The following is a 25,001-nucleotide window of genomic DNA, read 5'->3' as shown; positions in this document are numbered from 1 at the left end:
CCAGACGGAGATCATCGACTCATGCAATCATGGCAGTCTCAACTCTGTATCCTGCCCTGAAGTCGGTTTGAAATGTGTCCAGATAATCGGCTTCCTCCAAGACAGCTTGGAGTTGGAAGGCAACTGCCCTACTCTCAATCCCCTTGCCCAAGAATGGTAGAAGGGAGAAGGGTCTATAGTTATTTCTCACCAGGGGGTCTCGGGAGGGTTTTTTCAAGAGGGGTTTAACCACCGCTTGTTTTAGTTGATCTGGAAATTTTCCCTCCCTAAAAGATGCATTAATTATAGATCTTAACAAAGTTTTTACTGCATCACCTCCCTGGGTGGTCAACCATGATGGGCAAGGATTGAGGGGGCACGCTGTCCTCCTTACACTTCCAAAAAGCTTGTCCACTTCATCGGTATTTACAAACTCAAAATGATCCAGTTTAATGTAGTCCACAGAGTCATTGGACATCTCTCTTACTGTTTCTGTTCTAATGCCCGCGTCCAGATCAATTCTTATCTGAGTGATTTTATCTGCGAAAAAATCACTGAATGCATCACAGCAGGCTTTAGTTGACTCCAAAAGAAGGTTCTGGGCGGGAGGCAGAGTAGTTAGCTCATTAACCACCCTGAACAGCTCTGCTGGACGAGACCTTGCAGACACAATGCATGCAGCATAGAAAGAATCCTTTGCTGCATCCATCGCCATTCCATAGGACTTCAAAGAGTCTCTATGGCATGTCTTATCAGATAAAAGTTGATGTTTCCACCAGCGGCGCTCTAGTCGTTGCGCATCTTATGAAGATCTTGCGTGTACCATGGTTTCCTATATGAAGCAGGTCAGAAAGGATGCTCGGGGGCGATAATGTCGATACCCCTGGTAAAATTGTTAATCCAGGTATCAACCAAGGCTTTAACAGAATCGCCGTCATTCCCAGCAATAAAACCCTCTAGGGCTTCCTGGAACCTAATCGGTTCCATCAGCCTTCAAGGGCTGACCATTCTAATAGGTCCTCCACCCCCAAGGGGGATCTGGGTAGTAGCCTTCAGTCCCACTTTGACCAAGAAATGGTCTGTCCATGACAGAGCAGAGGTCTGAATAACCTCTGCCCACGGCTGTTCCTGATCCATACTAAAGACCACATTGAGTGTATTACCTGCACAATGTGTTGGCCCTGAAACTAACTGGGACAGGCCCATGTCTGTCATGGAAGTCATGAACTCCCAAGCTGTACCTGTTAGATCTAATGAGCCTGACTTGAAGGGGATGTTGAAGTCCTCCAGGACCAGAAGCCTGTGAGAATCCAACACCAGCTCCGAGACCAGCTGTGTCCGCTCAGCCAGGGAGTCTGTTCGGCAATGGGGTGGACAGTATACCAACAGAATCCCTGGACTGTCCCTGGCCTTGAGGGTCAGGTAAATACACTTGATGTGGTCAGTTTTCTGGATAGGTCTCCTGGTCACTGTGAAGATGTTTTTATGGACCAAGGCAACTCCCCCTCCTCGCCCACTTTCCCTAACCTGCTCTTTAACAATATACCCAGCTGGGAGGGCTTGTACCCAGGTCACATTACTATCATTGCCCAGCCAGGTTTCTGTAAAACATGCCAGGTCGGCATCTTCCTCCTCTAATAGGTCGTAGATTATATGAGTCTTATTTCTAACCAACCTGGCATTACATAGGAGCAGGGTAAGGGTCTGTGGTATGGCTGGAATGCTCCCTGGTTCTTTTGGGCTAACAGGGTGAATGGAAGGTGAGATGTATTTTAAGCATCGATCCCACCTTCCCTTATACATCATTTTCACCCTGTTAATGCTATATCTTCCATTACCCCACACTACTCCATTAGCCGCTCAACAATTAGAATCAGCAATCCCATAATTTCCTCCATCCACAGTATTAATTCCCTGACCATTTCTATCTTCCTCCATGAAGTGGCTGGTTGATAACAATGTCAATATATGGAGGATTAAGACAATGTAATTCGTTCCCATATGGGCCACTAGTGATGTTATTACAAATTTATCTGAAAAAAATTAGAGGTCAGATAAAAGACATAATTATGAAGGTATCTACTTATGTAATCCTCCTATAAACTGTAGCCACTAAATATAAATCAAACTCCTAGAATGTCTATTTCAAGAGAATAAGAGGAGCAAGGCATGAGGTTCAACTCCGTGTTCACTGTGTCCACTTGCATCAGAATAGACTGCCTATATCTGCAGTTCCAGCTGGTTATAAATCTGGCATTAATCCAGATTAATCTGGAAGTTTTGGCCAGTGAGGTGTAAGTGTTCCCGCGCTGGTGCTGGTGTGAGTTTGCTGCTGGGCTGGGGTCTGACCAGCGATCCAGCTTTGAAAGTGCTGCTGCCACTGGCACTGCCTCCTTCTCCGCAGGCACAAGTATTCTGGCACTGGTAAGCTTGCTGCTGGCCTGGAGGCTTTGAAAGTGCTGCTCCCACTGGCACTGCCTCTTTCTATGTTCTCAACTGACAGCAAATCCAGCAGTAGTTGAAGCGACTTCAAGGCTTGGCCTCTCTCACAGGTACTGCCCCCTTCACAGCTGGGCAGCAGAGTCCGATGGTGGTTTGGTGCTTCTGCCTGCAAGCAAGCTTTTGAAATGCCTCTTTCACAGGTACCACCCCCTCACAGCTGAGCAGCAGATTCCAGTGGTGGAATGCTCATGCAAACTGAAGATTGCATTCCAAATCACATAACAGTATTATCCCAGTGGAATTTCTCGAGCCATTGTGAATAACAATTTGAAAGATATGGGGTTTTATTTCTTAGTAGAAATTGCAATTGCAGAGCAGGGGACAAAATGTCAAATCTTCACTATTTCCATGTCTGGTAAGGATGGGAACAGTCAGGTATTCAGAACATGGTCAAAAAATGGTTTCCCAGTCATCCAGGGAACATTGATTAGTTCAGTCCTGGATGGAAGATAATCTTTATAGTTTGGGAGTTATTCTGTACAAAAATCACACAGGGATTCTTTTGCACAGAAAACAGCATTTTCAGCAGAAATAAAAATAACTGCTGTTTAGTGCACAACAATGCCACATGTAATTTTTGCACAGAAATCTCGTACAAAAAATGATCTTGAAAAACTAGACAGTTTTTGGAGACTTTTGTAGATCAAAGAAAATTACTAAAATTAGTCACCGTTACTTTCAAGAATGAAATTAATGAAAAATTATATTTGGCATGCCCAGGTCTTTATCTGATTGGCCCCTCACAATGTCAGCTGATAAAAGAAAAGAACCTGAAGTTAAACTGAACTTCATGGTTAATATTTTGTCCTAAAACTATCAGATCAAACCTACTTCCACTAAAACTATCCAATCCACCATACATTCTTCACACTGAATCCACATACCATTGAGCTGAGTGTTGTTTGTTGCTTCTATGTCACTGGCTGGTTACAGACCGGCACTTTAGTGCGTGACGAGCATGCACTAGGGTTACAAAAGGGCGGTGCTTCCACACCGCCCTAACCCTAGTGCGTGCTCATCACGCACTAAATGGCGGCGGCCCTTCCATACGGCCGCCGCCGTGAGGACGTCACGGCCGCGCCGCCTCTAGACGTGGCGGTGCGGACGTGACGTCCTTGCTCTGTGCCAGGGCACTTAGTGCGCCCTGAACACGGAGCAGGAAGGAGCTCCGTTTCGGAGCTCCTTTCTGGTTTAGTCCGCTGGGCGCAGCCTTTAGACGGCTGCACCCAGCGGACTAAAAGAGAAAGGGCCCCTTTCTCTTCTCCCCGCCGCCGCGGGGTGTCCTTGGGGCTTGAAGCCCCAGGGACACCCCTTTTCAGGCTGCGGGGAAGCGGCATTTTGCTGCTTCCCCGCAGCCTGAAAAGCGGCGGATCGGGGCCTCAGCGGCTGCCGCTCTGCACACTGAGGCCCCGATACACTGGGGAAAGGGGCGGGTGCAGACCGCCCCAAATGGGCGGTCTATAACCCGCCACTGTGACAGTGAATCTACCCTGAGTTTTAGTATGATCGTTAAAAGAACTTCCAAGAACATTAAATTATTTGGAGGATATGATACAGATATCCCTTTTAATATTCAGACTAGGGGCCCAGACAGACTGACCAAAATAAAGCTACTTCAGGTCACTTTGGAGGTAAGCCGTTTAAATGACACATGCATCTCAAGAAGCCAGAAGCTGCGCCAAAGTAGCATGGCTTTGGCACAGCTTCCAGCCTCTTAGGACACATGCATCATTTAAACAGCATACCTCTAAAGTGACCTGAAGCAGCCTTATTTTGGCCTCTGTGTTTGGGCCCTAAGACAGAGCAAATATGCCATCTCACTGACATGGAAACTACATCCTACCACTGATTCTGCAAGGTCCTTACTAAATTTGGGCTGCATCTACACTGCAGAATTAACTGACATGACTCAATGCTTTGGAATTCTGAGATTTATAGTTTTGTAAGATACTTAGCTGTTAGAGAGCTCTGGTGACACAACAAACTACAAAATCCAGGATTCCATAGGATGGAGCCATGACAGTTAAGGCCTTGTCAAACAGCATTATTTCTTCAATGCAGATTAGACCTCAATATCTTTTCACTTCTGTCTGCATCACCAAAAAGGGAGAGCATCATGATCATTGTTACCCTAAATATATGGAGCTTCCACTAGCAGTTGCAATCTACCTGAATTAATTTGGGAAAACCACTGAACTTGGCCATGCAAAAGAGGGTAATGTGATATGCAGGAACTGGCACTAGCTATACCAGTACTCATTATGGAGACTCCAGGCACAAGGAACTATAAATAGGTTTATCAAGAATAATAGTAATTAGCATACATTCTAAGATAACACATTAAAACCACAGCATACGGAGCTAACAGGATACAGAGAACTGAAAAGAGACAGTGAAAACTGAGTATTGGTTGAGGCAGATACCTGTCTTGAATAAAGCTGCATTTGCTATTATTATATAATTTCTTTTTACTTGTTTTGCTCTGTTAATTGCTTTGTTATGTATTTTGCTTTGTTAATTTTATTGTTACTATAATTGCTATGTATTTTTGTTATTCATTGCTATTGTTGATTGCTATCTTATTTTATTGTTATTGTTTAATGCATTGTTATGTTACATTTGTTTTTTACTTCATGTTTACTGTTATTGCCTTGTATTATCCCCTCTGTTGTAAGCCACCCGGATTCCCAGTGATTGGGCGGCATATAAATAAACTCTATTATTATTATTGAAGAGAAAAATCCATAGATAGCCAGGAAGAATGAAGGCTCAAGTTAGGGCGCTTGAGCCTGAAAGTTTTGGGAGAGGACAGGAACAAAGGACTCTGAAAAATGTTGTCGTGTATGCAGGGGAAAAACAAGCTGCTGCAACTGCAGCAAAAAGTTTTTGTTTTCAGAGTAATATTTACACCTTTATTCCATGAAAGTTCTGTAGAAAATCCAAAAGTCTGATTATCTCTGATGGAACCTGAGAAGGTTTCTAAACTGAGGAGTTTCTTTGAATGTTTGGGAGAATGAGAAGTTTTGATTGTGACTGATGACGTTTCATGGACTTTACAACACTTAGACAGATCTGAGTTTCCAAAACGAAGAGGATATATTTTGGGTGTTGGGGAACACATACAAGATAAAAGGGAATTTGGCCTTGTTTGATCTGGAAGAACTATCCTTTGGTTGTCAGTTTCATGCCAGAAATGCAGTGTGTGTGTGTGTGGGGGGGGGGGGGTGCAGCTGTGATTTCTAGTAAGCTTTCTCCCCATGCATTCTTCATGGTTGTGGCTACATGCAGTTAACACCCTCTATGTCCAGTGCTTTGTGGGTCATTGTATACATGTCCACTCATGCTAGTGCTTTTAGCATTGTATCAAATAATATCTGAACTGATAAATGTCTTAGGGTATATTCAGAATATTACATCATAGGTAGCCATAATAAATGCTTGACACATTGCAAATTCGCAGAGGAAATTGTTCTTTAACATGAACATTTGACATGAGGTCTTAATCCTGAAAAACATTCAGGATTAGTTCATCCCTAATAGAAAGGAACCAGAATCCTGCATGTCTCATAAACATGTACATATCCTTCTTGCATTGCCCTTAAATTTCTCATAACACAAGTCATCCAGACAGTAAGCATATTTCTTTCCTTCCTTCCTTCCTTCCTTCCTTCCTTCCTTCCTTCCTTCTGGGAACAAAAATTCCCTACCTGTCACTTTGCTATAAAGGTGTAATTTAATGAACCCAAACTAAAAAGCAAGTTGAATCTTCAAGCAGAATAATTAAGAGAGCAAAAGTGATTTAGGAAACCAGAGAGCACTTCATTAGTAAATACACATGGACTGTCATGGGGAATTGGTACGTGGAACTTATGTGGGAAAGGCTGCCAAAATAATTATTCAGAACAGAATCTAAAATTGCAGTCTGCATCAAGGCATTTTCTTTTTGTTTTCTTTTAGTTTAAAATTTAAATGGAAAGTTTGCATTGCTGATGATGAACTTGCAGCTCAACATGAAGTGGTTCACTCCCACAATTGTACCAGATTCCAATAATATATCTGCTGATTGCTATGTGCTGAACTACAATTTATACAGTGCTTTACTGTTGATAGCTGTGGGTGGGACTGATGGAAGTAGTAGGCTAAAACGTCTGGAGTATCAAAAGTTCCCTATATCTATTTTAGTTTGTAGCTGGATTGCTTCATTGTATAGTACTAGGAATTTCTCTCATTTCTGCAGTTGTGGTAACAGGATACCAGTGTTCACTGGGGATTCATGTCATGAGGCACCACTAAAAATCCATTTCCTTCAGCCTTACACGATGCAAAACCTTGACTGAGAAGATACTTTCCAACCACTAGGACCATCTCAAATAAATAAGTGTGTGTGTGTGTGTGTTTAACATAAATTATAGACCATGGGCCACTTTTTGATGGCAATGCTGGGTAAAGGCCAACCGCTGTCACAGAATGGCTGAGATCCTACATCAGAGTTGCATAACATAGCTGCAGTGTTACATGTACAAGCTGAGATTTTATATGTATGTGTTGTTCATGATGCATGGCTCTGTGTCCTCCCACAGTGGGAAGGGATTCAGATCATGAAGAAACAGCAGGTTCTAGATTGGGGGGAGGGATGACAAAGTGTTTCTGAATGGATTGCACCCACATTTTCCTTCCCATAGGAGCTCAAAGCAGCTGGATGCAAGAGGGTTAGAGGGACATCCATCAAAAAGCAGCAGTGGCCTGTGATTCATATAGGGGAGGCATCTCTCCCCAAAGTGGAAAGGAGAGCCCTCCCACATTTACTTATGATCATTGGAAGTAGAAAGGCTCTTCTCCTGATCCCAACTGACTGAATTTCTGAGGATGATAGGAGACAAAGGAGACCCTCTGATGGTGACCACAGAAGTCATAGTGACCACAGAAGTCAAATCCTTATGGAAGAAGGTGGTTCAAATACTCCAAGCAAGTAGACAGACCACATTGCCGCACTACATTCTTATATTCCACTTTTACTGCTATGGCTGCCTCCTGTTACATTCTGAGGCTTATAGTTCAGTGAGGCCCAAGAGCTCTCTGGCTGAGAATTCTAAATGCCCTTCCCTAAACTTCAAATCCCAGAATGCAACAGGAGAAAGCCAGAGCAGTTAAAGTGGAATAGCAGCACTATAAGAGTGTAGTGTAGTAATCTAGCATGTCTATGAAAGCTTATGCTACAACTTGTTTCACACAGGGGCTCAACAGACCAATCCTTTTTGTGCCAGATTGGGGCTGCAGCAACCACATGCTGTAGGCCCGATGTGGCCTTTCCAGGGTAGGAAAAGGAGCCAAAAAAGCGGGTCCTTTTTGCACCCCGGAAAGAGTGCCACATCCGCTTTGCTGCGGCTTGGTGGCATTCCTTTGGTGCTGTCACACCACACACTGTGCAGCGTGGCACAGCATCACAGCACCCTGGGGGCAGAGTCAGGGTGTGCATCATGTGGATGCAGCAGCCCGACTCCGCCCCGTGGATGGCCTTTGAGGCTGGTCTGAACAGCCCCACTGTTAGTCTGAAAGGTGCTATAAAATCTCCAGTCTCAAATGGCAAAAGGTATGGAAATAAACAGGAAGCCGGTTTAACTGCCTCAGTAAGAGAATCATGTTCTTCTTATATGCAATCGTGTTAATTTAGCCACAGAGAATCAGAATTCTGATCTGAACAATTGCCGCTTCTTCAAGGGCAGCCCTATGTAGAATGATTTGCAATAATTCCAATGACAAATCCCAGAAGCGTTACTACAAGATTCTGGTAGCTGTATCAATGCTTGAAAAAGAGAGGATTTTTTTTTTTTTTTGGGGGGGGGGGGGCAAATTAATGTTGCCAGGCTCTGGTCCAGATCTCAAGTAATTAAGGCATAGATCACCCTGGGCAAGTCTTTCACCATGACACCACCCAGTATTCCCATGAAAATACAATACATTAAAAGGAGCTCACACTAGTAAATCTTGAAGACAGATTGTTCAGCTATACTCCACATCTAAAGCTTGTAATGGGATTTGCAAAATATTTGCAAAAATAGAGTGAGGATTATGAGGCTGTGTTTGGGGTATATAGAAAAATCTAGGATTACAGCCAGAAGTAATTCTTTTGTTTAGGTGGGCGGGAAGGAGGGGCTCACAAGAACATGAGAGAGACAAGATTTAAAAAATGAGAAATAGCTAGAAATAATGCATCTTAAAGAAGTGGGATCTTTTAGAGGGCTATATAGGAACATGTGCAGTACTTTCTTATTCACATTTTATGCCATGTGATTATATTTAGCACTATTAGGAGAGATGTGGCTGAATTTGAGAAGAATGAAAAACTGCAGCATGTAGGGAAATATTTCTTTCTGTGTTGGGGAGTGGAATAAAATTAAAAGGGTATGCTGCCATGTCATATATTCGCCAGTATACTACATCATGCAGGTGTAGTGCCTCAAATAACTGCTTCATTTTCAGTATGGGGTGGGCAATTTGCATTCATCCAGATTAGGAATGTAATTCTTCGCTAAACTTCTGTTTAAAGGAAGCAACAAGTAATTTTAGCAGTTATTTCTTCACACAGTTCTATTTGTAATTTGGAATCAGTTTTGTACAAAATTAGAACTTGGTTGTTTTTCATAGAAAACAGTCCTTTTTGTGCAGAAAAATAGTATTTCTGAATAGAAATTTTATTTTCTGTCCATCAAATCCTGTTTCCTGTGAGAAACTGCTGTTTTCTGTGCAAAACAAGCTTGTGTGAATTTTGTGTGGTCCTGAACTGCAAAATGTTTTATCAATCAAGGATTTTTATCAGGGTTCCTCAACAACTGAAAAACATGGTTTTTGACCATTTCCATTGGATGGTAACTCTCACCAGCTGTGATTACCATAGAGAAATTGAGTGAATTGGTGGGAGTTATTGTCCAAAATTTGAAAGCCAAAAATGTGTCTGCATAGGCTTTCCAAGAGGTCACATCTGATCTTCTACCTTTCCATTACTGAAATATTAACCACAACACTTTGGTGACACTGGCTGAAACCTGCTGGTACATGCATAAACTCCCCTACAGAAGTGCTTGGATATTTTTGTCTGATGTGGAACATCCCACATTCAGTTCAAGGTTGCAAAAGTGGATTTGCAAAAGTGATACCATTTCACATGCAGATGCATATTTGGGAAGTAAGTCACTTTTTGGGTGGGTTGCATAAGGCTAATTTAATCCCACAAAGTCATGTTTAGTTGCAATGTCTACACAGAACAAGAGTGACACTATAGGCTTGCTATAACATTGGAGTTTATTGTACTGGCCCTGAAACGGGCCCAGTGCATTCTAAACGTGTGCATGCATGGGCGCGCACAGAACAGGATGGGGCCAATAACCCCATTTTATCGCATGCTGGAACACCGCCTTTGCCGCCAGGCATTCCAGTTACATTCCTGTTCCGACCCAGAGGGCGCCATTTCTGAGAACGCTTTAGAACAGTTCTTAGAAGTGGCACCCTCTGGGACAGAACAGGAATGCAACTGGAACACCCAGTGGCAAAGGCGGCGTTCCAGCATGTGATAAAATGGGGTTCTTGGCCCCATCCCGTTCTGTGTGTGCCCGTGCGTGTGCACGTTTAGAACACACTGGGCCCATTTCAGGGCCAGTACGATAAACTCCAATTGTCATGGAGTACCCCCGATTCAACCACTGGCCATATTCTTTTATTTTACTTTTTAAAAAATATATTAAAAACAACTAAATTTGTCTCAAGAAATGTATTAGGGTATGTTTTGTCCCAACCAAATGAGATTTTTTTTTTTTTTCATTTTCTTGAGACATTACTAGCAAACAGTGATGCTAGGAAGCAGAAATGGTATACTCTGGCTGTTAGTAGGTTGGTCCCATTCAGTTAGAGAAGGTTGGGAGAAGGTTGTGGGGGACATTCTCAGTGGATTCAGGAAATGCAAGATGTCTACATTAAACTGAAACCTAGTGGTGGCTTATGGGTTCCATGTCAATGAGGCAGTGAATTCATCCAGGTTCAATATAAACCAAGCTATCCAAGGTGCTGAAACATAGCCACTAGTGCCCTAACCCTAACCAATCCAATAAAATAATACATAAAATATGTACATGTATATCTATACCTCAACCAAAAAAAAATCAGGGAATCCCCTTGCACAGTCTATAGCAATATCTTTCAAACAACTAGCACAAATATTTTTAGCAACTTTAGCAAATAAAGCTGTTTTATCTGTGACATAAGGATCATAGTCTGATAGTAACCAGCATGGTTTCATGCAAGAGCTCTCACCCTGTAAGAAAGTTAAAATCTGTCCCAAGAACCTCTTCCTGAAGTTTTGAGAAAGCTGGCTATAGAGTAAATAGAGTGAAATATCCTCTATCTCTCCTACATCAAACAAGCAGAGCCTTACATTTCTCAGAACATTTCTATATCTGCCATCAAAAATAGATGTTGGCATAGTTTGGAAACTGTTTTGTAAATGCAGTTCTCAGATGAGCAAAGGTAAGCATCTGTAAATATTGAGTTCATGTGTGATTTGATTTTAACAGATGATACCAATGGGAAATATTTGAATATTTAATTGAAACTATGTCCTGATCATTATCCAGCATATGGATCCAGTCCCTCAGCTTGTTTCTAGCTCCAGGAAAGATTTAAAAAAAAAAACTGTTGAAAAGGTTTTAGCAGTAAATGAGTTTTGAACAAGTTTAATCCACCCACCTTTGCTCCATTTTCCACCTAAACAAGGCAGTCCTCTGTCCCAAAACCTCTTATAATCCAAAAGGGCTGCCATCTTAGCCCTAGCTTTTACAGATCCCACCTCTCTGTTCTGAGGCACACATCTGGATTCTCTTGGAAGTACTCCCAACAAGCACCTCAAAAGCTTTTTCTGACAGACCTCCAGGTCATTCAAGTTATTATGATTTATCTTCTAGATCTTATTTGCATGTAAATTCAAATTAAATGTAGGTGACCATTTGCCAAAGATCAATGAATCAGTGTTTTAAGTAAATAGCTAAAAGCATAGGAGTCCAAGGATATCATATAGATGCTTTCTTCAATCTACTTTTTAAAAAAAACACCTCTCTTCCCCTGCAATGGAGGAAAAAGTGTATGTTTTCCAAAAAACGATATATATAGATTATAATTTTGGAAACTGATTTTGGATTGTAGAAATCAGAGATATCAAAGGGGTGTATCTTGATCTAAATAGTGCATCTTGAGCCAAAGATGCCAAGAAAAATGATGCTGATATAGTTCTTCATTGCTCAACAAAATTTACCTTAAGAACAAATTTTTAAAAGTGTCTTTACTTCCTTCATAAGGAAACATGAATACCCTATGAGCCTATGTTGACTTGGACATCTGCCACACTAAATTCAGTGAAGCTGACTCTCTTGTAAGTGTGTTAAGCATCAGAGCCATTTAATGAAGGTAGAAAATTATGGGTTTGCTCTCCATTATTTTATTCTGTCCATCTGTTGTTAAATTCTGGAGAAGAGCTGTAGCTCAGTAGGAGAGCTTCATGCAAAAAAAATTTCCCAGATCCAGGCCTTGACATTTGCAAGAAGATTTGGGAAGTATGCTTGTCTTAAATCCTGAATAATATATTTACATATACAGTAGCTGTATCCCAGTGAGCAAACTGAAACCAAATTGAGTGATGGGGAGGCTCACCATGCTAAGCCAATGCAACTCAAATAGCATTTTAAAATGGTATAGTTACTTAATTGCAGACATGTCATTTTTAGATGGGTTTATGGAACATTTGCCCGAAACCTTTTGGACTATTGCTACCATAATTATTTATCATTGGCCATACTGGCTGACACTTCTGGGAGTAAAGGGTCCAGAACTTTGGAGAGCAAAAATTTCCCTTTTAAGCAATTTCTATATCTTAAGATTCAGTGCACTGTTATTTTAACAGGCAAAGCAAGACAAATGAATCTGATCAGCAGTAGCAAAGAAATGTATTTGGGCAATAGTTGTACTGTGATGGGGAAAGGTGACAATATCTTTTGGGGGTTAAAATGGAAGTGTTTGAGCTGGGCTTATTAAATTGCAATGAAATGACTAGAACAACAGTGAAATGCTGTTTGATTTTCTAATTATTAGTGCCTCCTGAGCCCAGCCTCTGCCACTCTCCTTTCTGAATCAACCGTTGCTTGTGCAGCTTCTCATGCATTATACATTAAACCCATATGGCAGTTTGAGGTGGAGGATCTCAGGAGGAAAGCTCCACATTGCTCTTTTGACTATGTTTGTATGTGTTTCTTTGGGGGGGGGGTGATAAGGAAGAGGAAGAAGAAGGTGAGAGAAGGATAAAGAGGGAGCAGACCTCAGACATAAAGGGAAGAGAAGAAACAGAATGGTACCAGAGATGCTCTGCGGAAGAGGCTGCTACAGTTCTTCTCCTTCTAAGTATTCCAGCCCCCTCAATTGGCAACAATAAATCAAAGTTAAATGTCCATAAGAAAAGGATAGCAGAGACACAGACACTTTACTCGATAAAAAAAAATGTGTGGGCGGAACCCCATCCTCATTGCAGGATGAATTCCTCTGAATAACTGTGTATATAATATATAATATATATTGTTGTATGTAACAAACTGAGAATTTTAAAAACCAAGAATAGACAGAGGTTGCATACTTAACATCAGCACATATGCTCCTCTCTGTGAATATTAGAATGAGATGTATGGATTATTAATGGAGAGTAAGGAAAAGCAAGTAAGCAAAATACCTCAGAACATGTATTTAATGCCCTTTAGAGCAGAGTAGTAGGCAACTTTTAGATGCTACTTCCTTGGCTAACCTCAGAAAGATAATGCACTCTTAAAGGAAGACTTAAATTTTGCAGACCTTGAAAGCTACACCTCAATATGCCTTGGCTCTGATGAAGAAACCATTTATCTGCAGTCACTAATCATTCCCACAGCCCTTTGTGGATGGCAAAGTTTTATTGTCTTTTGTTGCTTACTTGTCAAAACTTTTTGATTATTCCTATTCTCATTTTACACACCAGGAGCTTTGAAAAATGTGAATTGTCCATGTCATCCTTTCAGTTAAGCTTAGTGGTAGAATTCAAAGACATAGCCATGTTAGTCTGGAAAATCAGTATTTGTAGACTTTAGCCTACTTGCTCAAATGCATTTCTTTGCTGACCAACTCATTAATAATGAGACCAGACACAGAGAACTGGGTTATACAATGGGCAACTTTATTTAACTCAACTTATTTAAACTTATTTCTTCGAGAACTGCAAAAAACCAGGGGGGAGAACCTTGTGTAGGAACAGCTGGCAGATGGTCTGCTCCAAGACCAATTCCCCAGCTTCCAAAGGGCGAAAACACCTGTGCCCCAAGGGCAATCCATACTTTGGGTTGCTCCCCGGCCGGCATCCGGAAGGCCAACCCAAGACTCCCCCACTTAACTCGCCAGACTTAAGTGAGGGTTTAAATCTCAAGCCAGCCCCAAGGCAAGTCTCTTTCCCTTCACGTTTACTCGCAAGACCTAAACGTGATTTCCAGAGACCTAGCTTCACCCTTTAGGAGGGTGCCGAGGTGTTCACCGAAACATCTATCTCCCCCCGCCTATGCGTGGAACCTATTTATGACCACACCCATGCCAATTGTCAAAGTCCTCAACCAACAGTGTGGGGTAGGCGAAAAAACCCTTGGAAAGGGGAGAAAATTCCTACCCGGCCCCGAGGCGACCAGAATTAATTTTCACACTGATGTCGAGGTGGGGGGGTGGGCCAGCGTTTGAAGCCAAGTGAGAGGAGTTTGGGCAGGGAAGCCCCAAGCAAGCTAAACCCCGCCCCCTCCTCTCCCAACAGCCAGCAGAGCATGCTGTTTTCCTTTAACATGCTGGTCTCTAATGAGAGGCCAGCAAAATCTCCTCCCCAGCCCAAATGGTCGGGGAGAAGCATTGCTGACCAACTCATTAATAATGAGACCAGACACAGAGAACTGGGTTATACAATGGGCAACTTTATTTAACTCAACTTATTTAAACTTATTTCTTCGAGAACTGCAAAAAACCAGGGGGGAGAACCTTGTGTAGGAACAGCTGGCAGATGGTCTGCTCCAAGACCAATTCCCCAGCTTCCAAAGGGCGAAAACACCTGTGCCCCAAGGGCAATCCATACTTTGGGTTGCTCCCCGGCCGGCATCCGGAAGGCCAACCCAAGACTCCCCCACTTAACTCGCCAGACTTAAGTGAGGGTTTAAATCTCAAGCCAGCCCCAAGGCAAGTCTCTTTCCCTTCACGTTTACTCGCAAGACCTAAACGTGATTTCCAGAGACCTAGCTTCACCCTTTAGGAGGGTGCCGAGGTGTTCACCGAAACATCTATCTCCCCCCGCCTATGCCACAGATAAGGGGCAAGCGTCCGCTTAGCCCCTATCCCCCACAAGGCTGGCCAAACAGCCAAAACCCCTGCTTGCAGATCTCGAAGAAAGAGCTGGTTCCCCACTTCAAAAACGTGGATGCCATCCGCTCAGTAGAGCTCAGGCTTAAGCAACATGATATCATCGTGAACCAGGTAGAAACCCAGTCCTCCATTCATAGCCTTGCAGATCTTATTGTTGGCCCTTTTACAGGCCCTATTGTAAAGGCGTGGATCACCTCCACCGCCCCAAACTTGGTGTGGCAGCTTTGCCGACTCTAACAGCATAACAAAATGCCATCTCTCATGAATGCACCGCATGTCATGAATGGCTTAAACCAAATCATTGCCTCCCAAATGTATCTCCAAAACAAGAGGGAGCAGAAACTGGCCTTCGCCAAAGACAGTAGCCCGTGCCACCACAGGACACGTTTTTCTTTCCATTCAACAATGGCCTTATCTGATAGCCCCAGCTGGCTTCCAAAATGGCACCTCCTGGCTTGGCGAACCACACAGAACACCATGATGTGTCCGCAGATCCACACATGGTGTCTCATCACAGGGTGTACTGCATCTGAAACAGATCATACAAAAACACCATCAATAAGTCAGAGGTCGCAAACATGACCCATAGACCTGAGATTTCATCGACCGATCCTCTGCATATCTCGTTGATGTACGCCCAAGGCAGCCACTGTAGATGCAGCCCCTATACAAAAGGAGTATGTGGCAAATACAACTCCGTTAAAGCATAAACAATTTAATATTCTTTCTGGAACTGAACAAAACTGGAACCTGGTGATTGGTAGCCCATCCAAATAGCATAACAAAGGGCCAGGGGTATGTCCTTTAACTTGTAGGAATTTGTCTAAAGCTCTAACAGGACAGAGCTATTTATCACTGAATGATAGTAGTTGCAGCACCTTGTCATTTTTTGCCTGGTCTGATTTGGAGGAATGGATAAAAAGGAAAATAGACTGCTCGGATAGAGTAACATCTTGAAATAACAGGGCCTTATTGGAGAAATCTTGTCTTGAAGCTACCACTAGCTCGCTTATCCTCAGCATGCCAAAAAAGGCATTTAGTGTGGCTGCATGGAAAAGCATTGCCTTATAAGAGGAAGTGGATAGAGATGGCCAAATAACACTGAGACCCTTTAAAGTATTGGGTGACAGAAGCTTGTGTGGGTCCTTAGTTATTATAGCTTCCCTGTACCATCATTCCAGTAGCTTATGTATCCTAAAATCACTTGAAGTACCATGGCTGTAGCCAAAAGGTTATAGCCGAAAGCCTGTTCTGTCTAGACAAAACTGTTAATCCTTTATCATGTAAGGACACACAAAACTGTAAGAAATGTATAACAGACACAGGGTACCGGTCAGCCAACCCTGAGCATCTTTGGACTGTCATAAATTCATTGGCCGCCCCAACACAGGTTTTCTTTGATGCAGGCGTCAATGACAATCCCAAAGCCAGAACTAATTTTCCCTGCCAATATTCCATATGTCCGTTAGCATCAGGTGTAGAGAATCTGCCACCTCTGGTGTAGAGAATCTGCCACCTCTGGAGCTAGTTGCCTGAATCGCTCCATCTGCATACAAGAAATAGAATCAGGAATCTCATTATCAATTCCAGGGAGGCTGCGAAGAGAATGTTATGCGACAAGCAATGCAATGTGAATGCACATTTTAATCTCATGACTTTATGTGATCTAGAGGTCAGTGAACTCACTACTTGTACAAACACCATGTTGTCACACCAGAGTTGGCCAACTCGCTTGTCCATAAATGTACGACAACTAAAATGGGGAACAATTGCAAGAATGTTAAGTCTAAAGTAATATCTGATTCTAATTATTGCACAGGCCACCTGTGGGCATACCATCTTTTCAAAAAGTGGACTAGAAAGCCTATTGAACCTGTATTATCAGAAAATATGTAGCTGGGCATCTAGCTTCTTAACCTCTCTCCAAATGGTTATATCACTGAACTTATCTAAGAATAGATCAAATGGTGGATAGTTTGCATCAACCTTGTCCTATGGTAAGGGTGTGAAATCCCACCAAAGGCATCACAGAGACATCTTAAGAAGGCCCTACCTGGGGCCACAACCCTAAAGTTGAAATTAAAGTGGCCAATGAGCTCTTGAAATTACCTTAGTGTTGCCTTTCTAAGGGAAGCAAAGCAGTTGACCCTCTACCAGCATTGGTTAACCATATCTACAATTTTACCTAGGAAGGTAAACTATTGGCATGTCCCTCTGTCTTACTTTGGTGAGAAAGGAACCCCCAACTCTCCAGCTAATGTTTCAAAACACTGTAGTAATTGGAGACACTGTCCAGAGCTAGATGCCCCCATGAACAGGAAATCATCTAAATAATGTATAACCCCTTTTAAGCCCAATTTGGTCTTAAACACCCATTTCAAAAATGTGCTAAACATTTGAAAATTTGAACAAGACATTCAGCACCCCATAGGAAGTGTCAGATCCATATAAAATGTACCACCAAAACTAAAACCTAACCAATCAAATTTGCCTGGGTGAACTGGCAACAGGAGAAAAGCTGAATATCACATTTTGCCAACTCTGCTTTCAATCCGTATTTGTTGACTTCCCTCATGGAAGTGCCAAAGAGATATATTTAACAGTAGCCAATTGGTGTGGAATGGCATCCTTAACACAGTCTCTCTTGGTAAAAGAAAGATGATGTCAAAGCTGGAATTTCCCCAGTGTCTTCTTAGGGACTATCCCAATGGAGAGACCCACAGGTCTGGAACAGGAGGTACCTGGAAGAGTCCAATCAACCTATCTTCGGAACTTCCTTGATTATCATTTATATGCCAGGTCTCCCATTTGCCTAACTAATTTTAAGTTAGGAGCCAGAAAGGGGGACGAAATATCACAAAAAGGGGATCTTCAAACCATAAGTAAAACCTTTTAACAAGAACAATGCAGCCTCTCTGATGGGATAACGTTTCAGCCAGATAGAGAAGGTATCAGCATCTAATGAGCTAGGTCCCTTTTGTAGCAGGGGTGGCAGGGCCACCTACCTTTCTCGTATCTTGGTCCTTATGTCCCATTTGTCCCCTTATCAGGGTGCAGTTATTAAAGGATTCATTCCCTCCACACAATGAGCATTCATGCTTAAACCTACAGGGCTTTCGGTTACAGACACCCTGTGAGCCAAACTCCCAGCATAACAGTTTTTGTTGTTGGCTTGTTGGTTCTGAACCATGAAAGGAAGACAAAATAGGCGTTTTCTGGACCAGATGTCCACTATGCAAGCGCTCACCTTGTGTAGGCCTAGCAGAAGGGGAAGATGGCACCCCTGTAGCCATGGAAGTCCCAGGTATGGGGTTAGGCTGTGATACAGCCTGCAACTGGCCTGGACCCCGTGGTCAAGTGACCAGTGATGAAAGAAACTGTTGCTCAAGTTCCTCACCTGGTGAAATGTCTGAAACATTACCATCCACTGTAGTTCGCTCACCCTCTGGAAGCCCCCTGACACATTGACTGCGAAGAACCCTCATCTTGGGCTTGTAACTGCTCAAGGGGAGTAAGACGAGAGCAAACTTTGTTAAATAATCTCTTTTGTTCCAACATCACAGCTGACATATGCCCAGAAGATGCATTTGGAACATATTCCACCCTCTCAGATTCCAAAGCCTGCAACCTGGATAGCACTGAATCCCAATGAATATCTTTATCACTATCATCCTCTTTGGGGGCAGGGCCCTTCTCCCTCTATTCCTTTCTTTGGAGCTATTAGCAATTACTTTAACTGAGTAAATGATAGTTCCTATTATAAGGATGTGCTCCAAAAAACAAAGGCCATACTGAACAGAACAAACTTGAATTGCATAATATATCACCCATCCCAACATTAATGAATGTATATGTTTGTGTCACCAGCCATCCTTGTATTTAACGGTGGACTCCCCTCCAAATATCATCCATACTGGACCCAGCTTAGCATCAAAATTAATTTGAAAATGGCTGATTAACACTTGACATGTGGAACTGGGGTCCCCTGAAATTGTATGACACCCCTTGTAGAAGCACAGACATCCTCTCAATAAGGCTGACAATGTGAGAATAATAAATGGCTGGGGAAATAATAATAATAATAAAAATTGGCTGCCACACTGATCAGTAAAGGAGGGTAGCCAGCACAGAATGCTGTTATAAAGGGAATTAAGCACCAGCTGCCCTTGCGTTTATTTGCAGACTCCCTCCCAAAAAACGTCCAGGCCAACCTGGCTTAGCATGAAAATTTTATTCCAAAATGACTGATTACAGATTGTTATGGCAATCTGTGGCCCTCTATAGTTGTTTGACCTCCCAACTGAGCCAGAGACCTCCCCAAACAAGTCTGGGAATGCAGTTATATAAATTGGCTGCCAATACAAAATGGCTGCTGAGCCTCAACCAAATCAGCAAGGGAGGGTAGCCAGCACTGAATGCTGTTATAGAATGAATTAAACACCAGCTTAGCATGAAAACTTTTATTCCCAAATGACTGATTAGAGATTGTTATGCCAAACTAGGGCCCCTGGAGATGCATAGCACCCTCACTGAGCCACAGGCCTCCCCAGAAGAAGGCTGCAAATGCAGCTATAGAAAATGGCTGCCAATAGAAAATGGCTGCCACACTTCTCAGCAGCAAGGGAGGCAGCCAGCAGTGAATGAAACACCAGCTGCTCTTGTGTTTATGGGCACATTCCCCTACAAAAGCCATCTGGGCAAACCCAGCTTAGCATGAACCTTTTTAGCCTAAAATAAGACTCAGAGGTGGCATTGCCACTTCTTTCCTCTGAAATATAGCCTGCAGCACTGCCAGCCTCCCACCCAAATACTAACCAGGGCAGACACTGCTTAGCTCCCAACATCAGACAGGATCTGAGTCCTTTAAGGTATCAGTGGAATAGGTCTGATTGAGGATTGTTATGTAAAGTTGGGGCCCTCTGCAGTGGAAGGACCCTCCTCACTGAGCCCCAGGCCTTCTTCCCACAACAAGGCTGCAAGGCAGCTATATGAAATGGCTGCCAATACAAAATGGCTGCCAAGCCTCCAACCAAATGGCTGCTACTGAAACTATTAACAGGGGGAGGAAGGTAGCAGGCACAGAACTTGAAGGGGATATTCTCTTCCTCCCCCAGAAGCCCAACTGAGGGCTGCTGTGAAGAAGGACCCAAGCCCCCTTCCCAGCCCCATCACTTAGCCTCCAGAGATCTCTTGTCCTGCCAAGGGCTTCCCACAATCAGGCCAGCTGGCTTCCTGCTGGCTTATCCTGAATCAAGCCGGCTTTCAGGCCCCTCTTCTCCAAGGCTGGCCACAGGAGTGCTGGGCAGGAACAGGCATCTCAGGCCTCCTTCCTGCTCCAGCGTTTGAAGCCAAGTGAGAGGAGTTTGGGCAGGGAAGCCCCAAGCAAGCTAAACCCCGCCCCCTCCTCTCCCAACAGCCAGCAGAGCATGCTGTTTTCCTTTAACATGCTGGTCTCTAATGAGAGGCCAGCAAAATCTCCTCCCCAGCCCAAATGGTCGGGGAGAAGCATTCTTTCAGTTAGTCTCAAAGGTGTTATAAGATCCATTTTCATATCAGTTAAGCAGGATTTTCATAGGGAAAAGAGGAAACGTTGATTGATATTCAGGAACTAAATTTAGATGTGGTCAAATTATGCATTTCTGTGCAAGGTAGCCATGGATGAGAATTCTCTTGTGTTCAATTTTTGACACACACACCCCATCCACCAAGAAATTTCAAAAATTTGCAAATTTCTTCATATGTGAAAGTATGAAAATAATTTTAAAAATTAAAAAATGTGAGAGAATATGAAATTGACAGATTTCTCCATCCATCCATAGTGTTCGAATGCTCAGTGATTGAACATTTGGATTTGAATCCTTACATATTTTGTTTTGTTTGAAATGTTGAATTATAGATGCCACTTCCTTTTTTTCCTGCAAGGCTTCTCATTATTAACAGCATCATGATAGTCAGATCCAACATGATCTTCATTCTGAGAATGGCTATACCTCTTGTATTTAAATAGTGCTTTTGACCATTCATCATGGCCAGCAGCTGAAAAGGCTGCTGCTCGGTAGCAAGCAGCCCTAGGTTTAATCTCTGGGATTTTCAGGTAGGGACAAAAATACTGAAACCTTGGTGAGTAATTGCTAGACAGTACAGAGCTAGATAGCCCTATAAATTGACTAGTATAAGCTAGTTTATCACATCCATTTGCAAACCATTGTGTATACTGATGGCATTGTATAACCTAGTGATTAATTTTTTTTTTAAATCCAAGTGGTTTAGCCCAAGATTTGTTGTAATCACTATTCAAGCACACATTTTTGGCATGCCCAATTTGCAGACTCTCTGCAGGTGGCACAATTTGAGGTAGTGACCAGTGTGAATTCCCAGTGTTTATTTGCATCCTTTCATTCATGTTTCTTTCCTTCTTACTTCTGGTTCAATGCTACAGCGATAAATCAACCATGGAGAAAGCTACCATCTGGTAAAACGAACAAGGTGGGACAGGAAAGAGTTCTTCTAGCCACCATATTCAATACAAATGACTGTGTGCTGCAAATTTTTCAAGTTAGGATAATTGAAAAAAAATACAGCTCTTGAACACATGAAAAATAATTTCATTTGGCCTGCTTTTTTCTTTAAAACTGCAGCTCATAATTTGCTTGAAATATGTTTGAAATATTAATAGCATTTAGGTCAAAGTGCTTCTTAAAATCATCCCAGAGAATCTTTCATTATGCAGTGTGCCAAGAATATATTCGCCTCATAATATCTTTCTTCCTCCCACCCCATAGTGCACTTCTAAGCATATAAGGCATCTACATATGATTTTTCTCTCAATAGCCTTATCTAAAGAACTCCTGGAGCAACAATATGCATAGTGATATGCAAATATCCTTCTGCTTAAGAAGCATAGATTTCATATTCTGTTCCAATTTTGCCGTGCAGTTTTTGGCTCATAATTTAACATAAAAACAAATTTTTAAGTGCAAAAATGTGTCTTCCTTAGATAAAAAGAAAAGAAAAAGAAAATTGATATTATAACATGGTACATGAAAAAGTTGTGTGTGAGAAAATGTTGCATATAAAAATATATTGGATTTTAAAGTAGTATTTTTCTTTTCTTTTTCTTTTTTTGAAGGACAGTTCTGGAAACAAATACAAAAAATCTTGCAGAATATGTTAAAACTAAAATAGTGTTTAACCCAGAATTGTTCCTATTAGGTATATCAAATTATCAGATTAGAAGTTTAAATTACAAAGTGATACATGCTGTGATATTGGCAGTTCAACCGCTCTAAACATATCAAAGAGCTCAGAAATTCTGTCTAAAGAAGAATGGCCATTAAAAACTTTAGAATTGGCAGAAATTGACAAACTATCTACTATTATTGAAGAAAAATCATCAGACAGCTTTGTGAAAGATTGGAAAGACTTTACTCAATTTTTTATAAGACTGGAGGGAAGGCTATATGTGCACCTTTTTAGTCTTGATTTATGAAGGTGCTGCTTACATTTGTTAATATATGGAAGGAGTGATTGTTGATGTAGTGATGTTAATGAAGAAGTACATAAAAGACATATAATTTTGTCTTAGGTGTTGGAGTGTGGGAAGTCGTGTATATAGTATAAATATGGGGAGGAGAGGAGTCATGAGGTTGTGTTTGCTTTTGTTTCAGATACCCATGTAAAAGGTCAATAAAAATGTTGGGAGGGAAATGGACAATGCACTGAATATATGAAAAACTGCCATAGCTCAAATACAGATCATACACTCAAGTCCCGTTGGGTCATGAATCTGGTTAGGGTGTTTGTCCTTAAGTTTTTGAGGCATAACATCCTATTCAAGGCCTTCCATGTCCCTGGAGTAGACAATGAAATCGCTGATGCCCTTTCTGGTCAACAAATGTGTCATTTCAGACAGCTGGCTCCAGAGGTGGATCTCAAACCGCCAGCGATTCCGGAAGAACTGTGGATGCTTGGGGGGGATGAGGTGGCAAAGGGAATAAGTGCTTCACTTTCAGACAACACACATTCTAATTACAAAAGGCCATGCAAAGTTATTGAGCAGTTTGTCATGAATATGGTTTAAGCCCCATGTAGCCTACACCAGTGGATCATTGCCTTCAGTTTTGTGTGTATCTATATAAAAAAGGGCTCACATCTCAGATCATTAAAAATAAGTTATCTGCCCTAGCCGCTGCCAAGGCACAGGGATTGATTGATCACACATCAGATTTTAGGGTTCATAAAACTTCAGAGGGATGGGCCAGGATTCAGGGTATCAGACATGACGATAGGGCTCCCATCACGCCAGAGAATCTTTGGGGTTTGAGAGAACATGGGGCTAATTTATATTTCTGCCATTATGAAGCCACTTTATTCCATGCAACAGCTTTAACCACATTCTTTGGAGCATTACGAATTAGCGAGCTGGTCTTGTAATCAAAAAATGACACATCAAACAGGGCTTTATTCTTTGAGGATTTAGTTTTGATGAACCAGACAGCGACTTTGAAAATTAGGAGGTCTAAGACTGATCAAAAAGGTAAAGGGAACTATATCACATTAAACAAATCTTCTTTAGTGGGTCTTTGCCCCGTTCAGGACTTTTAGGAATATTTACCCCTAAGGGGCCAGTTTCAGGGTCCTCTCTTTCAACATGTTGATTGATCTCCTTTGACTCAATTTCAATTTTGTACAGTGGCAACTAAGGCTTTGGCAAACCTTGGGCTCCAGGGAGTCAAATTTAGTGCCCATTCATTCAGCATTGCAGCAGCATTTACTGCAGCTGCTATTGGGATGGACGATGCAACAATTAAGTACATTGGAAGGTGGAAATCTGCTAGCTTTCAGAAAATATGTGTGCAATGTTCATACTTTGAAGTAAACATTAACTTTTGCCTTTTCTAGTTTTCAGGGTACGTTATGATAGATTCCGTGTCCTCATCTGTGGATACAATATGGTTTACTGGGCAGCAAGACAAGCACAATCTCGCCATCTTGGTTCCCACCTCAGGCTTAGTGACATCGCCACAGTCAAATGGTTGGGCAGACAAAGCCTACATTGAAATGGTCTACTCAAGTTCTGGTTTGAGGACTGTGTTGGCCTTCGACCTGACGTGCTGGTGGTACACTTTGGTAGTTACCACCTGGGTTTCATGAAGGTCTCATTTGGCAAGCAAGAAATGATTTTGAAACCATACACCACACATGGCCCAGCAAGCAAATAATTTAATAATGCTATGATTTATTTATATTCTGCCTTTTCCTTGTGGAATCAAGGTGGATTACAAAGCAAATGGAGCAAAATACAAAGTACACCCCACACACACATCAAATGCATCACAGCAAACATAATACAATAGATTAATTAGACAAGAAGTCAAAAATACATAGAAAAGTACAAAGTACAAAAAATCCAAAATACATGACATAGCATAATAATCTAAATAACAATCCCCAACTCTCTCCTAGCAGCAAAAAAACAATCTATTAACAATTACATGTCTAAAATAGTTATCCTCTAGGCTAGTGCAGCCAAGTGTGCTGGGGGCTTTGGAGCCAGCATAAAATACTCTGCTGCTCTCCTCCGCATCCTTCTCTGGGCCAGTGTAACCAGGTGGTCTGGGGAGGGGGCCGAGGAGCCAGCATTTTAAAGGTGCCACTCTTCGAGGGCGTCTCCCAATTAGCTAACTCAGGTCCACTGGGCTTCAGGTGGTCTTTAAAAAAAAAAGATTGTAAATATTTTTGTTGTTTTTGGAAGTCACATTGGATCCTGCCCTTCACCGTTCTCTCTCACTCACATCATTTTATTTGTATAGGTGCAAAATGTGGTTATTATACATATTGCACCTATACAAATAAAATGATAGAATTTATAAATTGTATTGATCAACGATGATACAAATGATCACACTTTAGAACATGCAATATTAGTTATGTGATATATGCTTTTGAATGTTTTTTTAGGGCCAGGCCCCGCGCAGCTCCCTCGCCTTGGAGGAGGCTTTGCCGCAGTGGCAGCCTCCTTTTTTGGGGCCTAGCTGGCCGGCCAGACCCCACACAGCAGAGGAGCCACT

At 42.2% G+C, this 25,001-nt stretch overlaps 1 pseudogene; it reads left to right on the top strand.

Moving 5' to 3' along the window:
• The first annotated feature begins 850 nt into the window (after nucleotides 1-850).
• Nucleotides 851-24,084, top strand: LOC149323819 (uncharacterized; annotated as a pseudogene).
• Nucleotides 24,085-25,001: the final 917 nt, after the last annotated feature.

Source organism: Sceloporus occidentalis, unplaced genomic scaffold (genome assembly GCF_023333645.1).
Source record: "Sceloporus occidentalis isolate IW3139 unplaced genomic scaffold, rSceOcc1.0.p SCAF_1, whole genome shotgun sequence".
Classification (NCBI taxonomy): Eukaryota; Metazoa; Chordata; class Lepidosauria; order Squamata; family Phrynosomatidae; genus Sceloporus; species Sceloporus occidentalis.
This window is presented reverse-complemented; position numbering and strand designations above follow the sequence as displayed.